Genomic DNA, 27,849 nt, shown 5'->3' with positions numbered 1-27,849 from the left:
TGAGCAGTCGTTTTCTTTATTTACTAATAGTGAATTACTGTTTTGTGGGTTTCACAAAACTTTTATGAAAAAAATAACAAACAAAATTAGGACACATTCCTAAAAGGAAGGAGAAAATGACGAAATGTAATCAATATTCTTTCAAAAGTAACTTATAAAAGAGAATTTTGTTGGCAGAATATTGAAGTGGCATCTGCTTTGTATGAATTTGATATCGATTTCCTGTAAATGATATTAAAAGCGTCAGTGTCTTGTTTTCTCAGACCCGCACTGCACTTTTATGTTATCATAACAAGTACACTCCGTCCACGTCTGCTTAATCATAGCCAAAACAAGAGAACAGGGGAAGATCCTGATAAAGAAGTGGATAACATGAGAATGAAAAGCTTATATTTAATGAGGGTATAAATTATCTAAAAGAGAAAGCAAGGAATGTTGAAATACAAGGTGGTTAAAAACTTCAAAATGGTTCTGCTTATCTGCTTTTCTTTGGTGTTTCTTTATGAATTTGCGTGTGCCTCTGATGCCGACTAAGGCCTTAATCGGCCTCAGAAGCACACTCAAATCTATGGCCTTAGATTTTGCACAGCACGAAATAAAAATGAATATGTTATAATGCTGTTTCCGATTTATTAACAATGTTTAATTTCTGTACAAAATAGAGTATTAATATTTGCCACAAGTAAACAACAAGCAAAATTATTTATTTTATAAATAGCTTCATTGTAGAAGTAAATGGAAAATGTGCTACAACAGACTACGGTATCTCCTCCTGTTGGGCTCTGTTATTTTTAGACTGTGTTGAACGGCTAAAAAATTTGGGTCACATCAATTTTTAATGAGTGTTTGGACCATGATTTGCTTCAATCAAGCCCGTTAAATATCAGGCAATTACGGACATAGCAACATGATGTAAATAATCGGTAGCATATATATCATTCCTGCCTAAAAGTTTTTTATTACGTCTCATTTATCTTAACTTAGAAAGTTTTTATTAAAATTGGGACCAACTTGTTTACAATTTTTATTGAAATGTTTTCTATTATGTACACTGGTGTTCAAAGAAAGTGCATCAACCTCTTAAAATTGTAATTGTCCGAATAATGTAAGTATATGTCAGTATTTCTTACAGATTGCGTCAGATAAGATTGACACGCATAGGTGATGACGTAATATTGCATCAGTGTTACTTTCAGCTATATAAGCACGCTCTGCAAGGGTTGCAGTCATTCATTGCTTGTATCAGGATGGCGAGTTACGTGCAGTTGACGCCACGAAAAAAGAGTGCTATTATTGCTTTACGCGAGGAAGGATGTTCTTCTCGTCATGTTGCTGTCTCTACGCCAAAACAGGACCGCGTTCTGAAGCGCCTATGCCTTAAAAACCGTAAAGCATCTTCGTCTGAGCTGAAAAGAGAATGGGAAGAACATACAGGAGTGGTAGCAAGTGCAGTAACAGGCAGACGTCGCTTCTTCAAAAATGGACTTGTAGCCCGTCGTCCTAAGAAGAAGCCCCTCCTCACACAAAAAATGAAAAAGGCCCGATTAATTTGGTATAAGGAGCGGGTTAAATGAACCCCCGAACAGTGGAAGTCAGTTATTTTCTCGGATAAGAAGAAATTCAACCTGCATGGCTCTGATGGGAAACAAGAGATTCACCGTAGACGTGGTGAAGAATGCCATCCAGACTGTATGGTGTCTACAGTAAAATTCTCTACCAGTGAAAATTATATGGGGGGGGGTGCATTTCATATCGCGTAGTAGGTCACCTGCAGTATATAAAAGGTTCTGTAAATGCCAATGGATACCTGGCTATATTGCAAGGGCAAATTGCTGCCAACCATTAGAGACCATTTCAATCTGCCAGGTAACTGCATCTTTTAGGACGACTCTGCTCTTTGTCATCGGGCGAAAAGTGTAAGTAGGCTCTTCTGTAGTTACTTTAGCTTCATTTCTGCATTAGAGAGTTCGACAGTAATGTGTTTACATTTGTTACAGGTGAAAAAAATGGTTAGAAGAACGGTCCATTACAACTGTTAGCTGGCCAGGAAAGAGCCCGGCCGGACCTGAATCCTATAGAGAACTGTTGGCATCGTGTGGAATCTGCAGTTGCCAGAAAGAAACCAAAGACCCTTCGTAAACTTCATAATTCGAGTTTGGAAGCACGAACTATCAGTTGATTATCTTTAGAAATCGATCTTGTCAATGCCTCGACGGTGTGCTGCTGTCATCAGGGCCAGAGGCGGTTCAACTGAATATTAGTTTGCAACTGGTGAACTTTTCATTTTGTTTTCCATTTAAAATGATAAACTGAAGCAAATTGAGGGCTTCTGATAAAATTACAGCCGTAATTGTCATGCTTACCAAAACTGTTGTATAAAGGTTGCAAATTCTCATTTTGGAATATTTTGATAGCACCTGTCAAATATTACTTAGCTCTGCCTTAACTGTTAATAAATATCTTTTGTTTATATTTCTATTTCTGATGCTAGTCATTAATGTAGCATAACATTGCGAAAAAGGGTTAGAAATGCGAAATTCCTAGGTGATGCACTTTCTTTGAACACCAGTGTATAAAAATCAAAAAAAGTTAAATAATATATAAGAAATTTCCAGAATATTCGAGAATATTACAGAAAGATATAAAAGTCTCCTGAATGTGGAAGATTCTTGAATGTGATAGAACGTTTTAGATGACTAGAATATTCTTGAAAGTGGGAGTATTGTTTCAATATTGTAGATGATTGTAGAGTGTTTTAGAATAATATAAATTAAGGAGTAAGAGCTGTAACTTATATAATTGAACCCTCGTCATTCATAAAGAGTGTTTGGTGTAAGTTTTGTGAATTTCTTGATGGCAAGAAATAAGGCAAGAAATACGGCAAGAAATAAGGAACCGATTGTTGAACAAAGAAAAAAAATGCTGTTATAACTCTGTATAAAGAAAGTTATTCCATGAGAAGTATTGGAAGTATTGGCAGAGAAGTAGGTGTTTCATTTAAAGTAGCACGAACAACCATTCAACGATTCAAGAAGACTGGCAGTTTAAAGGACAAACCACGATCACGACGACCATGTAACAACGGAAGCATAAGACCATAACACTTGATTTTTAAACTCAATCGACGACTTACTGCATCTGAACTCCAAGCTGAGTTCAAGAAACAGAGAAACTCCCGTTTCTACATCCGCTTGAACATTTCGTCTTAAATTAGTAGTCTTCACGGTCGTGTAGCGATCTGAAAAGTGTATCAACTCATCATTGCCCCTTATTAAAACCAGAAAAGGGAAAGAAAGTTGGCTTGGACCAAGAGACATCAACATTGAACACTGAAGATTGGAAAAACGTACTGTGGACCGAAGAATCCAAATTTAAAATTTTTGGTCCTAAGAGTTTATGTGAGACGATAAACTGAAGAGAAAATGGCGCCACATTGTTTAGTGCCTACAGTTAAGCACTATCCATAGTGGTTCCATCGTGATCTGGCGTTGCTTCTGTTTTTCTGGGGTGGGTGACAGCCTCAGAATTGAAGGAGAATTTAAGAAAAGAAGGCTATAAAAATTCTTAAAAATGCAATATTCTCTGGACTTCGAATTTGTGGAAGAAATTTTATACCTGAAGCACAGCTTTAAACTGTGCAGTGACTTTCTAGTAACTAAACAATAGGAGGGGGTATTTCAGATTATGGTGTGGCCACTCCAGTCGCCGGACTTAAACCCAATAGAGCTTTTATGGGATCATTTTGATCGTCAAGTCAGTGAAAATTATGGGAAAACTTGCAGATCGCTTGGAATAATGTTAATTAAGAAACTACGAGTGTTTTAAAATTAATGTAAAGAATGCCACTCTGTGTAACGCAGTGATAAAATCTCGTGGTAATATTCTGATGAAAAATCAGTATAGTTGTTAGTATTAATCCTTGCAATATTTTTTGCTGTAAATTTTTCAGTGCTTAATGAAAATCTTAAAATATTTTGTAGTGTGTTGTTTTTTAATATTAAACCTTAGCTGTCGTAGCTAATTTAAAAATAAAAAAAAAATTAAAAACCGGTCATATGGTTCCAAACTTGTAGGTGGGAGTGTATATTGTATATATATTATAATATCGATGTTAATCGAGTAGACAACCCGAGCAAGTGACTGATTCTGCTGAAATCTCGGACCGGTCCTGAATGCAGGCCTAACGAAGAGGGAACATCCGAACAGGATCCGGGCCATCAATTCTTCAAGGAATCCTCTCGAGACCTTAATATTACATTTTTTTAAATAATTAAATTCATTTTTAATAATCGGAAAAACTATATACAAAAGTAATATAAAATAATAAAAATGTTTTTATTATATTAACTTTTATTCATTGTTAGAATTGAATTATTGCCTTTTAACCTTCACATATATATGTGGGCACACTAAACACATGTTAGCGTTGTTGTTATTGGCAAATGATGCAAATTATACAAAGAAAACACAGCTAAAAAACCTTCCCATATCACTTGTCCATCTTCTCTAATAATTTGTCTAATTTCTCCCTAAAATTATTCAAATTACCAACTTCTGCAAAAATCAGTCCTCTGGCTGAAGTTTCCGCACGTCTATCCTGCGGCTGTCCTTCCTCAATTTAAAAATATGTCCATTCACGTGTGCTGTCTGAGCTAGATTTAGGGTAAGGATGCCATCAAAATTTAGTTTACTCGAACCATTCAGAGCCTTAAACATCTCAGTCAGATCTTTTCGCAGGTGCCTAGTCTTCAGACGCCGCAGTTTGTAGAACTGAAGCCTCTCTTCGTAAGAGAAACCTTTTGTTTTCCTCCTTAATCTGTTTTATAGTGGACATAGTGGACATAGTGTTTTTTGTTATGCGGTTCCCGTGGTTTCCCACAAATCCGCGTTAAATACTCTGTTAACATAGCAAAGCCAGTCAGTGTGGGTTATGTGTGAGTAGTGTGTTGTTTGTGTTGTTTGACTGGCCTCTTCGTTACTGGGAGGCGCGATCACCAGGAAGGATCCTCCCAGCATCCGTCCACTGGCACGAGGAGCCGGACCAGGGAGTAAAAGACATCTGACGGGCCGTCCACACTCTTGCAGGAGCGAGAGTGGGGAAGGCCAAGGAAAGAGCATAGAAGAGACAGGAAAGTGGAAGACAGACAAGATAGCGAGGATGACAGAGCGTAGGCATCCTCCCAGGCGAAACGGAGCAGGAAGAGTGCTAGGTGCAGTTGTGGGAGTCCTGAAGAAAGACTGTGGGTAGGAAGAAGAGAATAGGTAAAGTTCAAATTAAAGAGTCCAGGATCGTCACAATGGAGAATCACGGAGCGGCGTCGACAGGGCTGTCCGCCATTTGCAGTTTCATGTCTGGAAGTTTCCGGTGCTGCGTATCAGTTGCTGTCTAGAGGAGGTTATCCAGGAGTAGTGTTCGGGAGTTGCAGGTGATGCCAGCGACGACGAAAGACCTCGTTGGCATAACTGGTCAGTGCACGGAAGGCATCATTAGATTCCAATAACTTGGTTTCTGGCCGAAGTGATGCAGTGTGGAGGTCTAGGAGTAGTTGGTTTCTTAGATCTAAGTATACGTTGCATGAGTGCATCACGTGATCCCAGTCTTCAGGTTCTCCGCAGGTACAGAGGGCATCCTCGACTAGGCCGAACTCTAGAAGGCGTCTCTTGAAGGACCCGTGGCCAGTTAATAGGAAGGAAGCATAGACGTTAGGGAAGAACCAAGTGGAACGTTGCTTGTTGATGTAGGTTACCACAGGAAGGAAAAGTTTAGTAGTTGCACCAGTTGTGGAGTTATTCCAGCGGTTTGCCATAAGTTTATGAATTGTAGCCACACACGTTTATGTTCCTGTTTGATGTCGGTATCGGTACGGGTTTGAATAGTGAGGAATTCAGCTTCCTTATTCTTCTTGATGGCATGAGAAAGTCCGATAAAAGCGACGTGGAGGTCCAAAGGGAGGCGGCCTGTTAGTAGCTGTAGGGCGGCAGTTGATGTCGTTCTACATGCGCGGGTCATTTGTAGTAGCATAAGTCGTTGAATTTGCTGAATTTTACGTTGAGCATGCACTAAAGTCATTCGGTGGTACCATACTGCAGCTCCATATGTAACAATTGGTATAAATACTGCTGAGTATAAAAGGCGTTGAGTTGGTCCTTTAAGACCCCAGTCCTTGCGGGTAAAGCGTGCTAACATAGTGATGTAATTTTTTATCTTTTCTTTGATAGCCTGGATATGAGGAATGAAAGTTCTCCTGTCGTCCAAAATTACTCCTAGGTACTTCACCGATCGGTAGTTTTTCAGTGGGCGGCCATTAAAACGTATGGTAGGAGGTCTGGAGAAGTCCAGTTTGCCTTTTAATAGGAGGGTTTTGCTCTTCTCAGTGGAGACTGAGAGTTTATTTTCCTTGGCCCATACGGACAGAGCAGCGAGAACAACCGTAGCCTGGGTTTCTATGGTGGCGCGGGTGGGGCCCTCAATGATAATAACCATGTCGTCGGCATAAGAAAGCTGAGTAGTGTGTGGGTAGTCCCTCAGGAGCCAGTCGTCGAGTATCATATTCCAGACAGTTGGCCCCAGGATGGAGCCCTGGGGACAGCCTCGGGTTAGATGTCGGGTGATGCAGTGATATTTTGTTTTGATGCTGACCTTTCGGTTAGAGAAGTAGCTTTTGAGGCAGTGGTAGAAATTCCAAGTGCAGTTAGAGACTCTGGCCCTCTGAAGAACGCCCGGCCACCACACTGTGTCAAAAGCTCCTTTGAAGTCAATGAAGATTGCCAGTACATAAGTTGCATCCGACTGTTCTGCAACTTTGAGGGTTTTGGATAGAGCATCAATTGTGGAGCACCCTTGTTTGAATCCAAATTGAAGCGAGGATGCCAAACCACTGGCTTCATATCGGGGTTGGAAGCGGGAGTGCAGCAGTCTCTCAAAAACCTTGCCGAGAATGGGAAGCAGCGCAATCGGGCGATATGCCTTGGAGGTACCTGTGGGATCCTTAGGTAAGAGCCTCAGATTAGCATGCTTCCAACGTGATGGAAAGTTGCCCTCATTCAGACAGGTGTTGAAGAGCTGAAGAAGTATCATTGGAGCTATGGCCCAGAGACGTTGCACAGTCTCGCCTTCAATAAAATCCAAACCAGGAGCTTTACCTTTTTTGATTTTTTTAATTGCTGCATCGACTTCTTCCTCTGTGAATGGTTCCTCCATAATATCTGGCTGGAAGCTGGAATTTTGTACTGATATCTTCCTGTGGATGTCAGTATCAGAGTTGGTGTTGCCCTGATATATTAGTTCATCCAGAATCCGGTTGATTGTATCTTCCCAGTGTGTAGTCTCAGACGAGTCATCAGAGCGGACAGAGTGTATGACATCCGTGGATCCCAGCTTATTCCTCACGAGTTTGTGGACTAAACCCCATGGATTCCGGTTCCCCTCAGTCTCGACAAGGGAACGCCAGGAGCTTTGCTTGGCATGGTAAATTTTGTTAGTATATTCACGGCGGACTGCTTTGAATCGGTCTCTATACTGTTCTGCAAAGTGAGCAGGTTCAGTCCTTCTCTTGTGTTGGTATTCTTTCCGAGCGCGCTTCAGAGAATTGCGCAGGTTAGTGAGTTCCTGCGACCACCATGGAACAGATCTTGGTTTCCTGGAACATTTTTTCATGGAAGCCTCTGAAGCTTTGAGGAGCAGACTCTGCACAAAGTCTGTTTTCTGCGCACTGTTCATTGATTGGTAGAAGTTGCTAGCTGGGTCATGAAGAGCATCTTGAATTACATTGTCAAACTGGTCCCAGTTCGCTGTTTTAGTAGAGAATCTTACAATATCCTGGATAGGCACTTGACGAGGGAGAGCAGAATCGGTGACACTGTAAGTGATGAGGCGATGGTCGCTAGTAGTGGCTGTGTCATGCACCTGCCAATGGAGGAGTCTATTGCGAAGAGAAGAAGTAGTTAGTGTGATGTCCAGGTTAGACTCTCCAGTTCCCGAAGAGTAGGTGGTTGGTTGTCCTGGTCTGTTGATGATTTCAAGGCTGCGTGAGGCAATGAATTCATCTAACATATCTCCTCTTGCATCGGTAGAGGTATTGAACCATTGTGTTGACCGGGCATTCGAATCTGCGGCTATGATGACATCAGTGTTCTCCAGGAGGTCAAGAGCTTGTTCTAGTCGAGCTATGTGCGGGAGGATATCTGTACCAAATTGGAAGTATGCTGTTAGGACCGCAATACGGCCGAAGCTGCCTTCTATTGTAGCCCCCGCTAGGTGGGGAGTGCAGAGTGATTCTATCTGTGTTACTACTAAGTCTGGATTGCGGACGATGATAGCAGCGAGGCACAATTGGTTTGTGGTCTGGATTTTCCTGAAAGCCAGGGGGTAACCAGAGACCCTTCCACGGACGCAGTATGGTTCCTGAAGGAGAAGAATGTCTAGATTCAACTCGTCCATTAGGGGATGAAGCTGTGTTGCCACTGAGATGGATTTTTGGCCATTGATTTGAGCTATACGAAGTCTGGGAGAGGGGGGATTGAGCATCCTATTTTCCATAGTTGGTCTTATTGCGTACTATATCTGCTGCTCTTCTATATACAAGGCACGCTCCATCCCGCACAGAGTGATCGTAGGGTTTGTTAATTGCTTTGCAATTTGAGCATTTAGGAGGGGAGGCTTTGTTGGGACAGTCCTTGTAGAGATGCCCTGCCTCAGCACAATGCCCACATATTGGTTGTTTTTTAAGACACTTAGCAGAGGTGTGCCCATAACCAAGACATTTGTAGCATTTCAGGACTGGTACAAAATCTCTGAATCTGTGGGATGACCAGCCCAGAAAAATTCTATCCTGGCTGTGTAGGAATCTCCTTATCCTGGGGGACACTTCTATAACCCAATTAAGTCGACCGCGAGTCCGTGCATTGGTGGAAAATTGAATTTTCATCTCCTTAATGGCTTCTTCTTTGCTCATGGATTCAAAGAGATTTCTGTTATATACTTCCTCCAGTAGGTCAACTTTCTGGATTGAGCCATCTACATCAAACACAATTAAATTTGGTCCCCTGAGTTTAGGGGTTTCAAAGGTAAGAGTTAGATCTTCAGCTGTGCCGCAAGACTTGATCTGTTCTAGATCTGACTTAGTGGCTGCTTCCAATATTATCCCTTTGTCGCGAATTTTGCGAATGTTTTTGATTTGGAGATTGTCTAATTTTGGTTTTATCTTCTTTAGGACTGTGTCCTTCACTCCATCGCTATCTGGGATGTCGCACCCTTCTCTAGCTTTTATAATCAGCATATGCTTGTTCTGTGTGGTGGGGATCTGAGGTAGTTTGAGCATGGCAGCATAAGACAACTGGTGCCGAGTATCTTCATCAGAAGCTTGGTTGGAAGGTAGCCCGGTATTCAGAGCTGATATAGTTGGATTTTTAGTTACTTTAGATAGAGTTTTATTAGTTTGTTGGAGTTGGGCATTGGTGGCCTTCAGCTGTTCATTTTCTATAATGACCTCATATAACTTCTTCTCTAAAGAGCCCCAGCAGCGCGAAATTTGTAATGATACGGCCCTGGTGACGTTGCTGTTTTTGCTACTGAGACAGTATTCCATTTTGCGCCTCAGTTTGTGTATAATTTTCAGGTTGGGAAAATCCTTGCTGAATAAATTCGGCATTTCATCCCATTCCTCTTCATCCTCCCATTGTTTAGGGGGGAGTGAACCAGATGCGTCTGGTCTTTTGAGAACCTTTTTCTTGAGGGTAGGAAGTCTCTTCGTGGATGCTGCGGGATCACAATCGCTGTTCACCCCATTACAATCAGCATCGTCGCCGCCGGGAGAGTTGCCCGCGGCAGGTATGCCGTGTTCATTTGCCGCGGAAGCCTGTTGTTTCGCGGTCCGAATTTTGTTTTTAGTCATCGCGATCGAGGAGGGAACCCCCTCCGAGTTTTCTTCCCCCGAGGACTGGTGCGGTTGCCTGCAGGAACGCAGTGAAGCTCTACGATGTGCATTTACTTTTACAGCCATTATGCAGAGCTATAAGCAGCAGATGACAAATCAAGCATTAATTGGGGAAGGGTAGTCAGTTTACCGTTCTGCAGTAGAGTTGTAGGAAGAACAATAACTTTTAAGTCAATTGGGTTAACTACAGGTGGTCGCGGGCGGGCAACCAGTGCCGAAGGCAATATAGCGACCAAAAAGCTACCTTCACACCAGTGACCTTCAGCCGGTCAAGACAATGGCAGTAGTTTGCTTCGGCTTTAACAAAATTGTTCAAACACAAATTAAAATTAAAAGTTACTTATCTGCTGTAAGTCCAGTGCCTCCATGACCCGTATGATTGGAAAGCATTTGGCGTCCACTATAAGATGATATCTATCATATTGGGTAATAATCTAGATTTTTTACTAAATTTAAGTTACTTTAGAGAGCACAATTTACCATCAACTTGTACTACCGGCCACCTGGCGGACCTTTCCTTAATCTGTTTTATGTTCTCTGTACCCTTTCCAATAGATCTACACTAAGTGGACATAAATCAGGGGATACCTACCTAGTAACGGGTAAGCCCACCTTTCGCCGGATAAGAGCAGTCACACAGCGAAGCATTGAGTCCGCTAGTTCACAAAAGCGTGCCACAGGCATTTACATCCATGTTCATATCTGACGGCACAATTATCTCCCTCCCGGTCTTTTTGTTCTCCACTGCCGAAATTGTGGTATCGCACCGCCGGTATGTTAATCTGTGATTACTGCACATATCCAGTACCTTGCACTACTGCATTTAGCATAGGTATATGATACAAGAAAGCAAGCTTATACAGCATCAGCCAAAAAAAAAAAAAAAACCCATCCATTTACTCCAAAAGTTTGTCTAATTCAACCTTGAATTTTTTTAAGTTGTCAACTTCCACAAAGACAGATGGAAGTTTTTTCCAACAATCAACCACCCGCTGGATAAACACAAATTTCCATACATCTATTCTGCAATTGTCTTTCCTCAATTTGAATTTAAGTCCCCTCAGGTGAGTAATCTGAGGAAGAAGAATCCCATCAGCATTGGGCCTGCTCAATCCATTCAAGGCATTATACACCTCAATCAGATCACCTCACAGGTGCGTAGTCTCTAGACGCTGCAATTTGCAGAACTTAAGTCTTTCTTGGTAAAAGTAACCCTTTGTTCCACTCACCAATCTCGTTGCCCTTCTCTACTTGTTCCAGCATCTGTACATTCTTCCTAAAATGAGGGTTTCAGACCTGAATGCAGTACTCAAGGTGTGGCCTGACCATTGCCTTATACAAAGGGATAATCACATCCTTAGCGCTGCTAGAAAAATTCCTTTATATCATTGACAAATCCCAATGAGCTACTCTCGCCGCCTGTTTGCACTGCTCAGAAAGCTTCATATGACTTCAATTACCCCACGTCTTTTTCATTCTCCACTACCCGAGGGTAGTACCACACAGTTGGTACGTTACTCTGGGGTACTGATACCCATGTCCAGTACTTTGCATTTGTCAATGTTATATTTCAGTTGGTACTTCTCAGCATGTCTGGCTTAATTTTTTCTGATCTTATTGCAGTAGCACACCCTGATTACTGTTATTAACCACCCTGCCAACATTTGTTATCACCTACAAACACAAGGGTGGTCCGCTTTGCACGGGGGCGGGTTAGCTCTCTATGCGCCTGCCTGAATGACCTAAAACTATTCCAGTTCCAGAGAAAATCACCCGGCAACTGATCCTGTTAATGAAATAGGAGTTTTTCTTCAGATATGCATTCCATTACTCAATACTGGTTCTCTTATATCTCCAGTGCCTTTATACTTTCCGTACTGATCAGCTGCTTTAGTGTGCCTTTTATCAGCAATACTACCTTACTTAGATACAAGTAATTAATAATTCCCGTCCTTGATAACTGCAGCTTGGTTTGGTTATCTCTTAAAAAACACGTCTCAGATATCTAGAACGAGGTCAGGTTAATTTTATTCGACCATGAATTTCAGAAATATAAAATGATATATCAGACAGGGAATTTAATTAATGGATAACAGAACAGCAATGGCTCAATACGTTCTACGTTATAAATAAATTATTTTAGAAATGGAAGAATCACTCTGTGATGTCTTGTAGAACACTTCAGTGCTGATACTCTCCGTAGTTGAATAACTATACAAGTAGAGTAGAATACGTGTAATCTACTTGTATAGTTATTTAACTACGGTGAGTTTCAGCACTGAAGTGTTCTACAAGACATCATAGAGGTCTTCCAGTTCTAAACTAATCAGATAAAGGATATAATATACATCCTTATGAAAGCGTTGCAGTTGAAATTTCCTTGAAGCCTGTCATGACTGGCGATATTTCGCTTACTTCATCTTCATATCAACTCATCATTGCTCCTTTCAGGTTTATATTTATCTATCCCAAGTGTTGGTATCATAAATGTTTTCATTATTCCGTTACTCATTGAAAACTGAAGCTCTCAGGCCTTGGTAGCTTTGCCTTTGCTGTCATGTCACGATCATCTCATTGGCAAAAGAGGTCAGCACTATTTGTCTTTCGTAAGTCATAATGAGGAGAAGAGTGCTCTTCTCTGCAAATTCATCTTGGATAACTTTTTTTTTTTTTCCGGAGAATTTTTAATCAATACATCAAATTGATATTCTTTTCCTTAGCGAAGATTTTTTTTTATGAAAATAACACGCGCATTGCATCACTACCGCTTTGAAAGTTATTTGCGTTTTTTTGCGTATATGTGTATGCATTTTCGCATGTTTGATGTCATACAACCTGTGGTGTCAAATGTATATATTAAAAAAAGAAATCGTTGTCCTGCCTGTCGCGTTCCAAGTTACTACTAGACGAAAGACTTCAACAGTTTCGTTCTCACATTGCAGCTGTCAGAAATCGTAGACGGTTTCCCGGGTTCACGAATATAGGAATTCCGACAGCAAGATTACTACACGGGTCTTCGTATTGCCTGGGAAACTGAAGCTATAAATGTAACAAAATTTTATTTCTCACCTTTTACATTTTATGTAAAGTATCTGTTGAGAATCCATCTTGTGTTCGTAGATTAAAAAAAAAAGTTGGAAAAGGACGTCGAAAGCAATTGTACTCATGAATGTTTCATTTTTACTTCGGTTTTATTTCTGAAATATTGAAAATGTCATTATTAAAAATTTTAGTCAGAAGTTTAAAAGTTTCCAAATGGAGTGTCAAACGTTAAATTATACAAACGTGGAAAAAATTCATACAACTGAAAAAAAAGATGGAAAAGGACTTCAGAAGCAATTGTGCTCATGAATGCTTCATTTTAGTTAGAAGTTTATAAGTTTCCGACTGGAGTGTCAAAGTAAACGTTAACGTATACAAACAGAATGGATCTGACAAAGCTATTTTCAGTTGATGACAATGTTTCTTGTTTGAAAGGGAAAAGGTGTTCTTGTCTGCATGTAGGTGTTTAAAAGCCTTGAACTTTACTGTTTCGGTTATGAAATTTGTACATAAGATTCATGTCTGTAAAAACTAAATGCGAGTAGGGCTAATTAAAGGTTCATTATCGGAGCCAGTACAAAATTAAGGGTGGAGTTTAACAAATTAGATAATAAATAAATTTTCTGTTTATACTCCGGGACGACCAAACGGTCAGAGGAGTTCACAAATAGACAGAATAAAAGAAACAGCACCGTATTCAGCAGTCACGGGCTTGAACCCCGGTCACTCAAGGCACGTGTACTTATGCACCTGCGCGCCTGACCACTAGGCTACGGCGGCCTTAATATACGCATTTGTGCTACGTTTGAGGCAGGTTCGATTATAAAATAGTGATGCAGTGGTGAAAAGGTACTATATTCAACAAGTATTTACCAAAAATTCCAACATGGCTGACTTAGTCAGTTTCAGGCGTGGATATGAAAGTTTTCTCCTCAGAAACTCGTGTTTTTCGTCCAGCAAAGAAACAAACCGATCAGAGAGCACACTCAATTTACGGACATATTACGCATGGGCAGATGAGTTGGTTCTTGGGTGGCCCTAATATGGCAGCCTTCATTAGGAGAAAACTTGGGTGCTGTAGAACTAGAATTAAACCTAAAACCTCTGCGGATCAGCAAAACATATGCTGAATATTTGGTGTCAATCCTACTTTTGTTTATTGAGTAATGAACTAAAACATCTGAAACATACTTTGATTTTTAACTATAGGTATCTCGAAATTAAGAAACGAGAAAAATATTTGCTGAATTTCTGTTTGTCTGATCTTAAAGAAATTTGGGGTGGCTCAACAAATATTTCTAAAGAGCGAAATATAAATTTCACGAAAATCTGTACACTTAGAATCGAGTTGTTACATATGGATGGATGAATATGGTAAATGAGGCATGTTTGTAAACTCGCCTTTAAAAGAGGAGGTTGGGACAAACAGAATGGATCTGACAAAGCTATTTTCAGTTGATGACAATGTTTCTTGTTTGAAAGGGAAAAGGTGTTCTTGTCTGCATGTAGGTGTTTAAAAGCCTTGAACTTTACTGTTTCGGTTATGAAATTTGTACATAAGATTCATGTCTGTATTCATGTCTTCAATTTTTGCCTGTCTGATGTTCATGTCCTCAAGAGATGAATGCAGAATTTTAGGGTAATTGCATTACACTACAGCATAGTAGGGTTCAAGTTTCAGAGATTGTATTCACTCATTAAATAAACTCACTAAATTCACTCTAGTGTACACTTCCCTTCCATTACTATCTGGACACCTTCCGTTGATAGTTGGTAATATCTTATCCAAGCACCCACGTGTCAGTTACAACTATACTTACTTGCCGACAGGGCTAGCCGGGTGGGTAAAGTGCCTGCCTGGCAACCCAAAGGTCGCGGGTTCGAATCCTGCCTCGGGCTTGGATCAGAGTACTGCAAAAACCTTGGGAGGTGCATTATGGCCACAGAAGCCGATGCGCCAACAACTAACTAAAACAAACAAACAACTATACTTGTGCTAGTAGGTTTTCGAGGAAACAGAGGCAAGAGTCAATGCAAGATGCTGTGATTGATTGAGTTAACAGACTTGCAGCGCGGAATGAGAATGGGGTGCCACATAAACAATATATCTACGCAACATTCAATGGCACTTAAAATCCATAGGTCGACAATTAGTGATGTGATCTGCGAATAGAAGTGGACTGGGGCTAAAACCATCACGAAACGACTGGGAAGACTTATTTGCTAAGAAGCTTGCGAAACATGGCAGGCAAAGATTCGTCCGAACACAGGTTGACGTTGTTGCAGCGCGCACACACACACACACACACACACACACCGCCATGAGACGTTTGAGACACATATCAGCCCAGTACAGTGCGCAGGATGCTCCATGGTATGGATTACTATGGCCTTGCAATCGTTCACAAGCTACTAATCACCAACTAATGCCAAACCCCGCGTAGCGTCAGACTGTATTGCCCCGTCAATGATTGGCGGAAGCAGCGTGATGATCTGGGGCTGTTTTATGGTTTAGTCTGGTTGACTGTTGATTGTTTTGGACAAAAACCATGAATCTGCCAAGACTTCCTCGACAGTAATGCGTTACTTAGGTTGTGTCAGCACCTCGGGAAAGGCGCATTGCTGTGTTAACAGGACAACGCTCCATGTCATACTGCTCGCGTTGTGACGGACTGGTTTTGAGGCCATGAGCGTCGAAAAGGTTGGACTGGAAAACTATAGGAAAACTTCAGTCCTGCAGAGAACCTCTGTGATGAATTGGATCGTTGGATGCGTCTAAGAAAGACTGCACAGAAAACTAAGCTATATATATAGCTCCTGTCTTACAGCCCATATGGGCTGTAAGACAGGAAATAACTGGGATTCTAAACCAGCAGCTAGAATCAATATATCCAAAGGTGTATCGTTCCTGTATCCTTATATGCTTCTACAATTTGGTCCTCTGCTCCAAATACTTATATTAGGAAATTTCCTAGCCTGGAATACTGGTTGTTCCGGTGGTTAAATAGGATTTCCGGGAAGCGCTTCACAATTTCGAAATCCATACTGTATGCAAACTTGAACACAGCTCCGTAGATTCAGGTGATCACAATACGTAACATCTGCACTCTGGCACAACTTCTGACTGGGAGTTTAGATGCCCTCAAATTGAAAATCTTGTAGTAAGACCCTGCCCTGGAGCCCGCTTCCACAACCCTCAGTCTCCGAAGAGCTCTCAATAACACGGACGAATTAAGGCGGATGTTTCTTGCCAATACTCTGGAGCTGTTTAGAGACCTAAAAATAGACCCGGACAGGTACTGCCATGAGAAAACTTACAGGAAGCACATTGCAGCGGATCTGTATACGAAACTAGAAATATAATGAAGAACGTAATCCAAGAAAGACTTCAAGTGCCCTCGAACTCATGCAAATCTTAAATGAACGATTTATAGTGTCTCCAAAAGACTCTTAGCGGATTGAGAGTATTCCTTTTTGTTCAGAGAATGAACATCAGAATCAATTGATAGTGTAAATGACGATGTAATTTTTCTATGTATGTATAATGTTTTGCAATTTTTCCTCTATATTTATTTATCTTATGTATTTGCTGATATTTTATTCTATGTTACACTCTAATAAGTTTAGTTGGATGTATGTATGAGCCACCCTCCTAGATAATTCTGTACAGGGGTGTTTGTTGAATAAACTGATGATGATAATAATAATAATAAACTGGTGAAGAATGTTCCAAGGAAAGTAGGGCTGTCATAAAGGCTAAAGTTTTCAGGATACATTATTAGTTTCCTATAAATAAAGGTTATTTGTAGATATGCAGATGTCGGGATATTAATGGTAAGGTGGTGAATGTATTTTAGGATTATTTGACGCCTTGGCAAGAAACCTATTGGACTTGGCTTTCATTAGTGGTATTCTCAGTTAGAAATGCATGCTACTTTTGATCTTAATTAATCAAACATTTCTTCAGCCAAGGATATTTAAACTTTATCAACTATTACAAAACTTATCTGAGAATCAGTGAGATCTCTGCTCATTGAGTCTCTGATAATGCAATTGAGTTTCTGATAATGCAATTGAGTTTCTGATAATGCAATTGAGTTTCTGATAAGGTAATACTGAAACATGTGCAGTTGTTGAAAAGCTTAAATTATGCGAATTCGCCTTCGTCTCCTCCTCTTCCTTACCAATTCCTGAATATTAAAGTATGATAGTTTTACTGGCTAGTTATACGTCCATTGTGCATGCATTTCTAGATGCAAATTAGATGGGAAAATGAGGACTTTATAACTTCAATAAAGACAATTCCTTGAATTTTTCAGAAATATCGGTTTTATGCCGATCACCAAAAGTTTCATCAAACTCCAGCGCAGCTGGAAGACACACTGCATTATTTGTCCTCTTCCATTTCACGGTAGCTAAAATCATTACCGACGTCACAGCTGTTCCTGACGGCCCAAGGTCTGTCTTGTGAGCCATCTTTTCTTTCCCTTATTTGCTTATCCAATCGTCTCACACAAACACAACTCATGGAAACTGCAATGCCTGTGAATGCTAATGAGTGGTTCACTAGCAGGCAGACATCTAGTTTTGTTGAATTCCTTTTAAAAACATTTATCCTTTAATTTGGTACGTTATGATTTTAGCTTACGGTTCTTTAAGACAGTACAAACTATACGCTACTGTACATAGTCTATAAACTGTGTGTATTTCACGTAGAGAAAGAAGGAAGTGGATCGCCTAACTTATAAACGCTTATATTATAATATTTTAAATGCACTACTGTCATTTATCCACTTAATCCTTCAGATTTCAGGCGAAGTGGATCAGTGTTGTAATGCACAATTCAGTATAAAATACCAGGTCTTATACAAACACATGCATGACTGTCTACTCTCCGGGATTACGAATAAACAGGTGAAAACTCGTTTCCGGGAAGTAAAAACCGTGCTACCCTTGCTTGAGACTGACTAACTCGACCACGTTGTGAAAAAGTCCCATAAAAGTTCCTCGCGTCATTGACAGGATTCGAACTCAAGTCCTTTCCACCCTGTGTGGGAAAGGAGGGCGCTTTTACCAACTGTGCTACCACGAGGGCGCGGGCTGAAAAACCCGGAATAACTGACTGGGACAAACCCCACTCCCTCCGCCTGAGATCAACTAACTAAAGCCTTGTTTGAAGAGGACTTTAGAAATTTCTTCAGTTGTCGATGAGACTCAAAACCAGAACTTTCCAAAACGACTGACAAGTGGTGAAACCGCTGTACTGTGATAGAGGACATTAAAGATTTATTTTTAAAGAAAGTTAATGCAGGTAGCATGTATCAGTACGGGATGATGACTCGTCTAACTCGCCGTTTCTGATTGCTTTAAACGAACGAATGTCTAGAAATACGAGCCAAACCACCGCCCTCACCTGCCAATAAATTAGTCAAGATCGCCTTCCCTGTTAGTTAATTAAAAAGACCAATGAGAGAGAGCACTCATCCCTCATTACAGTACGTAATGAACGTCAAAGCAGGTTGATGGTTCACGGACTGATCAGTGCTACTGCAGAACATTCGCGGAAAACTTTAGGTATATATATATATACTGTGTATATAAAAGCATCAGCGCAGTTTAGCCGACGTTGTGCCATCGAGGGGATTGTGTGCTGATGCAATACAAAGGAGGATTACTACTTAAAATATTTAATACAATCATTGCAGAAGCTGTAAGTTTTTGAATAAATTTAGTAAATTGTGGAATTAGTTCTGGCGACCAGTTGACTTTCAGTTAGTAAATCGTGGAATTAGTTCTTTCAATTGACCAGTTGACTTTCAATTGTAGATTTCTACGACCACGTTTCCTTACGATAGTTGAAAGTCTGCTGGTTAAAGTGAAATATTATTTAACTTAAATTTGATTTGGAGAACCCATTCGTCATACTATAGCTCTTTGGTGAACAAGTTTTATTGAACTAAATAGACATTTATCGATTTTGCCGAAAAAAAAAAAAAAAAAAAAAAAAAAGATTTCCATTACTTCTCAATATCATTGAAGATAAAGAAATAAATATTTTGTAGTGTCAGTCAATTCTTCTTTCATAATATTGAAAGACCACCCGTTTCTTCTTTCATTATGAAAGAGGTGATGTACTGTGGTCTTCGGTTGGGAAATTGACAAGAAACTTGAAATGTAACAAATTAACCAAGTCATGCTTGACATTTTCACAATTCATCATGGTATGAGAGGAAATTCAGACAGGTGACAAAATAAAAAAAAAATAATAAAAAAACTGAGTTCAGAGTCGAATCCAAAACTTGGACAAACATTTCTGAAGAGGGAAAAGTCTGCAAAGTATCTGTTCTTTGAGCAGTCATAATCCGTATAAACGGATTACGATTGCTTCTAGAACAGATAATCCATACAGAAGTGTGAAATCCTGGATAGCTAGTTTAAACTTCGCTGAACTGGTTCTCCACCGGACCGTACAAAAAACATCGTATAACGAACAACCACAATGTTTGCTTATTCTAAACCACAGTTCCTATTGCTGTTCAGAATGGTACCCCGAGGAAACTAAACCACAGACTTTAGTTAACAATAAATGTTATATATAGTTCACAATATATATTATCCAGTAGGATGGCAGGCTACAAGTAACAACCAGTTTCGCTAGTAGCGTTAACGTGCTTCGGGATTTTACAATGGAGCAACGAACCGAATGTAAAATTTTGCTTTAAACTGGGAAAATCTGCAATAGAAAGTATGAAATGTTAAAAACTGTTTATGGCGATGAAATTTAAGTCATATTGATGTGTTTGTTTGAATGGTATAAGCTGATCAAAGACGGACGTGAGGATGTTCGCGATGACCCAAGAAGTGGACATCCGTCAACCTCTCGAAATGAGAAGAGTTGCAAAAGTTCGGAAAATTGTGGCAAAGAGGTCGTCGTTTCATTCTCAGAATGATGGTTGATGAGTTGAATTGGATATGAATAAGGAGACGATTCGTGAAATTCTACATGAAGATTTAGGGAAAAGGAACGCCTGTACAGTGCAAAATTTGTGCTGCACAGCCTCACAGAGGCAACGAAGAGTTTCATCATGCGAAGATTTCATCCAGACTTGCCAAGACAATCCTAATTTCCTTAATTGTATTGTCACTCGAGATGAGTACAGTATTAGGTGTTTTTCTACTGTCAATAGACGAAGCGTCACAGCATGCACTGGACTTTGTCATCATCACCAAGCCCTAAGAAATTTCGTTTGCAGAAGTCCAGGATTAAGACGATGCTGATCATGTTTTTTTGGTAAACAGGGTGTGATTCACCAAGGAATTTGTACCTGAAGAGGAGAGAGTCAATGGTGCGGTATACATACAGGTGCCTTAAAGAATATTGAAGTGCATTTCCGGGTTAAGCCGTAATTTTGACGGAAAGATAGCTGGTTCTTGTTGCACGACAATGCCCTCGTCCATTCCGCACTTTCTGTGAAGACATGTCTGACGAAACATGGCGTTGTACACATTAACCATCCACACTACTCTCCCAGGCTAGCACCAGCGGACTTCTTCCTCTTTCCTAAGGTAAAAACTGCCCTCAAAGGAAAGAGACTTCAGGATGTTGAAGACATAAAGAAAAACATTACCACCAAACTGAACATCATCTGTTTGACGCCTTCGCTGACTCTTTTTAGAAACTTTTAGAACAGAGTCATATGGGCATTCAATCAGGTGGTGACGCTGAAATCATAATTACTTTGAATCAAAATAAAACCATATTTGAGCGTCTTCACTTTGTGTTCTTTTTATTGCACCAATCTAGGAACCTTATTGGCACACCTCTTATACATTATGCATCATGTTTACAAATTATTCTTTTCCAAAGCTGCCTCATTTTCATAAATTTTATATTGCATTGTGTAAGAACTTCAGTAATTTAATCCTTTTCAACCGAATACAGAGAATGCGTAGAGGCCCCTATAATTCAAAGGCAATGGACGCTAAAATCATAATTATGCATGGGAAGTATGGTAAAGGATACTGATTTCTTACATTACTTTTAAAAATTTGTTCTTCACATATTCCACTAAATTAGTCTCTGACATGAAAATAAATGTGATATTGGTTGCTTAACTGCTCACAAGCACATTTTGCTATAAACGAAGAGTATCTTATGTAGGGGGAGAGAATGAGGAGATCAACCCCGCCTAATGAACCAATTTCCGCTCAAAACCATGGAAAATTATATGGTAAAAGCCCAATATTATTCACGCCTCCCCTTGATCTCAATCACCCACTTCTTTTACTCTATCCCCCGGTGGTTCTTTACTACGATCTCGCGTAAGTCACATTTGTAAATACATGAAAAAATAAATTAGTTTAAAACTTTTTTTCGGCAGGGAAATGCCGAGGGGGAAGTTTTTGATATAATAGTTGCTTTAAATTTTTCACTGAAAAAAGTTAATGATATTAGCGGTCTACGATCTTATTTAGAAGTTATTTTCAGCGGATACAACTGCTGAAATCTGAGCATAAGCTTCAGTGATCTTGAGACCCGCACCAATTAATTTAGTTGAGCTTAGATTTACTCTATAATAAACGTATCAAATCTCGAGATAATTGAAGCTTACTTAGCTTTTTCCCCCGTGTAATACAGTATACAAGACAAATATTACCTTGTTTGTTTAGTCAACTGTTTGTTGAGGGTATTTTTATTTTTACTATGGACTTTATTTTATTTTTATTATTTTTGTTTTTATTATATACGGCAACCAATTAATCCCCGAAAAGTGTGAATACACCACTCTGTCGACAAGCCATAAGAACATTTATCTTATAAATAAGTGTTTAAAAATGAGCAATTAAATGTAGATGATTGGTTGGTGGATTGTTTCTTAAATTATTATATGGCTGACTGGCAAACAAAGCAACTGATATGGTGCGATATTGGTATGGTGTCTATTACTGCATTTGCCAAATCGTTTCTCTGAAGTATGTTTATTGGCACCGATAGTATTGGTACGTTACCTTATTAATTTCAATTCACTGCACTGATTAATCCGTTGGTTTAAAGGGGCCTAGCATCTAGTAAATAAAAAGAAGTAAATACTCACGGCCAAAGACGTGGCCAACTAGAGTTGCTGGGAGACAGAATAAAACTACCATCAGATCAGCCACGGCAAGGTTCACCAGAAGCATGTGGAAAGTCATTCTCATGGAGTTGTTCCGATATACCACACTCAAAACGCAGGTATTGCCAATCACCCCCACCACGAACACTAATATGTAGGCCGCACTGTAACTAGCTGTCCACGCCAAGGAATGACGCAGAAAACATCCTATACTCAGATTACATTGATGGGTGAAATTTTCCTGAGAAATATTACTTCCTAGAGGACCCCCTATTGGCCACTGTATGCCTTCCATTAGGGGAGGATGGTAACGAGAAGTCGGTGGCATGACGTGTAGCTCAACACATTTTAAAAATACCTTTCCTCAGAAAATCCTTCGAGTAGCTTTGATAACATTAAGGGGCGTGCAAAATGCTTATGGACACAAAAAGCGACAGATATCGCGTTCCCTTTTCATAAGTGGGTATAACGATGACAGCGCTGTTGTCTTTTAGCTATAACAGTTAGTTCTCGCACATTTCGCATTACTCACGTGTGTGTGATCGAATAAGATGACGCTATCGTGTCACGTGCCTTCTTGAAACTTCGACCATAGCGAGAGGAACTTCCCCATTTTTAGAACTTCCAGTCAGTGTGTCATCTCTTCCTTTCAAAAGCAAACTTCTTCGGTGAAAATGATTCGCTCTGGTCGTATCGTTCCTTGTCTCAGAAAGAGCAGCGGCATTAACGGCGTGAAGGAAAAAAAGGATAAATTCAAGATGCACTGCACATGCGCTCTGTCATTACTCTCTCCAGTGATACACGGATCACGCATTTTCCATTTTTTTATGCATCTATCGTTTAATTTGAAGGTCAGTCCCTCTTTGCCTGTATTATCAGTTCAAAATTCTTATGAATGAAAGGTTTTTTATATTTCAGATCGATTGGGATTTGGATGTTTTTTGGGAGAGAAGTGGATGTGTTATATTCCCGCTACTTCTTCTTGTAGACTACTACATTACGCAAATACTTCTGCTCTCCTGTTTTTTCTGTTTCTCATACGTATGAAACATGTCATGTACTTCCTATAATTTTTAAATTTTGATTCCAATCGGTGCTATATGCTTATATTAATTTAGATTTTAGTGCAGTAAAGTATCTGCCTGTTGGATGACTTGGTTTTCAGCTTTCATTTGTCTATATCTTGTATTTCATATATCTTTGATCTGCATTTTCTCCTTTGGTTTTTCTGCCTTCTGTTTTTCTCCAATAGTTCTCCCATTTTTAATCGTAAAAGGATAGACACACTGTTTCGTTCAATTTTCAAGGTAAAATAATCTTCATAGTTCAAAACTTAGCTACAAAAACGGTTTTGACCTTTCCTCTAAAGTTACAATAATGTTTGAGGATTAGTAATATAATATACTCACTTGCCAAGAAAACTAGAAACTTTTTGCAGTGGGCAACCACAGATAATTAAACGAACGGAATGCAAATGTAAGTTGTCACATGGTACGATCACAAGTTCTTTGGTGTCAGATAATACTGTACGTTTTCCTAGGGCTTCGCAGTCCATCCACTCACGGGGGAGACAGGTGATATTTCCTTTTTTAGAAAGGTGTTATTGTTAGAGCACGTTTAGCAGGAGCCACAATTGAGAAAACAAAGGAAATCCCTAGTCTGTCGAAAGAAACCATTTCAAAAGTATACGAGTGGAAGGCGAATGGAGATGCAGCTCTAAAAGGAAATGCGAGAAAGTTGGTATTCAAAGAACTAGATTGCAGCAATTTAAAATGAATTGCAAGTCAAAATATAAAATTCAGTGTGCAGCATTTTCCCGTATAATTCCATTTTGGCAAAGAAAGACCCATCCCTATCGAACTACTGGGCGGGAGTTGAAGAATCTGGTATTTGGTAGTTGTGTGCCTATACGAAAGCCACTTCTTTCTTAAGGAAATCGAAAGATTCGATTGGAGTAGTGCCGCCAACGCCAGAACTGGACTGGAATAGCGGAAAAAGATTATTTGGTCTGAGGAGTCACAATTTACACTTTTTTTGAACCTATGTTGAAAGTGTGCGTGAACCACATAAATCCATTCATCCAGGTTTTCTCTTGTCCATTACTCAAGTGGTTGGAGGTGGTATGGGGTATGTTCCGTTGGTACAGACTGGGTCCACTCATGTAGCACTTCACCCTTAAATGCTTTATTTTTACCCAGATTGCGATGAATTCTTTTAAAACACAACTATCCTCCTCCAAAAATGGTATCTGATTGGTTCGAGGAACATTCCCAATTATTTTCAACATCTACCCTGGCCGCCTAATTATCCAGATCTGAATCTAATTCAGAATTTCTGCGATATGCTGGTAAAGGCAGTTCTGCTCCGCAGTACAGCAGCTGCAAATATCCTGGCGGAAGAACGGTAAAATATGAAGCTAGAATCCCTCAGAATCCATGCCACGACGTGTATGGACTGTAATTTACAAAAAAAAAAAAAAAAAAAAAAAAAGAGAAAAAAAAAAGTGTCCTTACTAGATATTAAATAAAGGTTTCTAAGTTTTTGGCCAGTGAGCACGAAGTGCTTTAAATGGGGGGAGGACTGTTTTCAAATGATTTAATAATGAATAAACTTCCTAGAAGGTACATCTTTATTAGTATGGCCCTTCTCCAATAGAGATGGATATTAGCCAGCCTGATCTGATGTGACCAAAATTTGTGTTCAAAATATTGTTCAGAATTTCATCTGCACATCGCACGAATTTCGTTTTCTTTGATCGAATGTAAACTTGCCGTTTCCCCCGAAATTCAGGTTTTTCATCAGAATAGGCAGACCTGTGTCAGCATAAGTGCAATTTATAGGTCATCTAACACCTCGTAGCTTTAGTTTGGTTTGGCGGAAAAAAAAAAAAAAAAAAAAAAAAAAAAACATGTTGCGAAAGTATCCAATTCTGTTTGTTCATGATTCACTGTATGTAAATGCAGTGGATCACTAATAGGCATGATGACCAATCTACTTGTAGAAATAACTAGTCATTTTTGTTTATTTTGCACAAATGGGATTATGGTGGAGTCAGACGATTTTGGGCACTTTTGCATATATGCATTTAGCACATACGCATTTTTGTCTTGATCATTGCCATCCATCCGTCTCTCTCTGTCCGTCATGTTCTAAATTCCGTTTTATATTTGGTTCTTTTCGAAAGATTTATCGAGTCATTCCAGTTTAATTAAAATTGGACAAATAGAAATCCGGCCATTATTATTTCTTTCTTACTTTTTTTTTTTTACCATATATTTCAGCTAAATCACTGGAATTGTTAGTTGCAGTCCGCCGATTGAAGGAATGAATAAGCAATATGATAGATGCGCAGAAAAGGAATGTTCTCGGTTCGCGCATACGAAGTGCGCGAACTTTGATGATAACTTTTTTCCACCTAACAGTTTATTAAATATATAACCCATGAATTATTGCTATTTTATATTATAATCACAGCAGAAATGTGAAATACTTCTTATTTTTCACTGTTATTGAAATCCAAGAAGAAATAAAGTACATTACAAAAATGGCGATCGCATAATACGAGCTTGAATATGCGTTGCTATTTTGATTTTACTAAATCTCTTAAAATCCCTAAAACACGTTTTTCATTTAAAGTTTTATTAAAATATTCAATAGATAATAATAAAGGAAAATTGAGTGAATATTGCGACCAGACAGTAATGAAGGCTAAGGTGAAACTTGTCTGTTGGTCTCTTAAAGTCATCATTAAAATTGATCACCTCAAACAGAACCTTTCTGGATTAAATGTTAAAGGTACCACAAGGGAAAGCATCATTCTTCTGATCATAATCATATTGAGTTTCCTTTCTTCGTCATCAATATGACGAAGAAAGGAAATCATCAGCTATGACGGATCTTTAATTAAGGAACTATTTCAGGCATTGATCACAGTATAATAATCTAGAATTTCTTCAAAGAAATGATCAGAATGAAGAAGAAAGGATTTTGTTTTTAGAAAGGAAGTAGATACAATTACATTAGACATCTGAATTCTTTTAAGTCTGATTGACTTTAACAAATTCCACTGGTAAACATGAAATTTCAAGGAAGTCGTTTTGGAAACTGTTAAAAAAAGAAAAAAAGAGAGGTATTCTTCAAGGTATAGCCAAAAATTGAAACGACTTAGCATCAGAGAAGAAAAGATGCATGGGACAGTTATAAATTATCAGGAACATTCTGAATCCTGCAGTAAATATAAATGATTTTGTAATGAAGTGACAAGGGAAGCAATGATCCAGGTGTTTGAGTTGGACGTGGTTCAAGCCCGCATTGCTGTTAAATACTGTGATGTTCTTCTATTCTCTCAATCTTGTGAACACATCTCGCCTTATGTGTGGCAGCCCCGGAGTATAAACAGAATAATTAATTATTTATTTTTTAATATTGCTCCACTTGATATCAGCGGAAATAGTATTGATGACGAAGAAAGCCTTAAGTCGAGATTTAGATTCATAAAATTTTTTTTTTTGAAATACCGACTAGACAAAAAAATAAAATAAAAGAACTTTAATCTTTTTCTATATATAAAATCCCTGAGTCTTTCTAATTGTTACAGTTTAGCAAAGTAAAGTCTGCGCTAAGCGTGAGATGGAAACCAGCCCAATGTTTGAACATGTTTTAATCGTTGGTTATTTGTATTTTATCATCTGAATCTATCCAAATATCTGTTTTGCCCATTTCTGTTTGTTTTTGTTTCAATTTTTAAAAATTTTTCTTTCAGTATCTGTTTTGTCAAGGTCTTTATACGAACTAGTAGGTCAACGTGCTGATTTCAGTGTAACCGTGTTTTCTCATGCTGAGAACTGTCACTCTTTGAACGTCTTTTAATTGAACAACCCGAATAATCCTCTAATATTTCTGGCAAAGTCATGCCTCTTATTTTCAAATAGAAAACAAATATCAATTGTTATTGTTTTGATATGAACCTCACCTCACTTTTAATTAAATACGATATATCTTCTCCAGCTTCAGGCCTCCTTTCAGCTTTTATATTTATCAAAATAGAGACTTAATATCTTCCAAGTTAAATTATGAAGTAAGGCCCGAGACTTACTAGGTTTTCTTTCAAAATATTTGCCTTCTGTGTATATACCAAGACTATAATCGATTCTCTTTTGTCATACCTTAAACTGTGTTGAATAATTTTATAAACTTGATTTAGAATTAAAAGAGAATATCACTTAAAAATCGGGGGGAAGAAAACTACATTTTAATAAGCCTACAACGACTTATAGTTAATGTTATACTAGTTGGATTGTATTCCTCTTTCAGCATACAATTTTTCGATCGTCCTTCGCCATGTTTCTCACAAAACTTTGTGGTCTTTCTACGAACCGTTCGTGGTATGATGTCTGCAAAAGCTGTTATTACGCTCTGTAGGTGGGGGAGACTTTTACTATCCGCATAGTTCGCCTTCATAGTTGCAACATAACGTGTTCTCTGTGAAGAGAAGCACATCACATGAAATAACATTTGCCTCTCCTCACAACCTGGACTCCCTGCTTAGTATAACCATTCACTTCCTATATAATGTGCATTTAGAGTGTCGCATATTTCATCAAATGAATTATGAAGTGTTGTGAAAGCAGCAACGCAATCAGTCAAAATCAGAGGAGTTGAAGGGTAGTATTGCACGGTGAAGCAAATAAAAGGTCAGTTGAAGGAGATTTTCAGTAACAGGCGTGATGTGGAAATACATAGAGCTGAATGTGTTAATA

At 39.1% G+C, this 27,849-nt stretch overlaps 1 pseudogene; it reads right to left on the bottom strand.

Annotated features, from left to right (window-relative positions):
* LOC150081726 (neuropeptide SIFamide receptor pseudogene) overlaps positions 1-22,418 on the bottom strand; it is a 70,429-nt pseudogene extending 48,011 nt beyond the window's left edge.
* Between the last annotated feature and the right edge of the window lie 5,431 nt (positions 22,419-27,849).

Source organism: Mastigoproctus giganteus, chromosome 8 (assembly GCF_048544385.1).
Source record: "Mastigoproctus giganteus isolate SK-2022 chromosome 8, ASM4854438v1, whole genome shotgun sequence".
In the NCBI taxonomy this organism is placed as follows: Eukaryota; Metazoa; Arthropoda; class Arachnida; order Uropygi; family Thelyphonidae; genus Mastigoproctus; species Mastigoproctus giganteus.
This window is presented reverse-complemented; position numbering and strand designations above follow the sequence as displayed.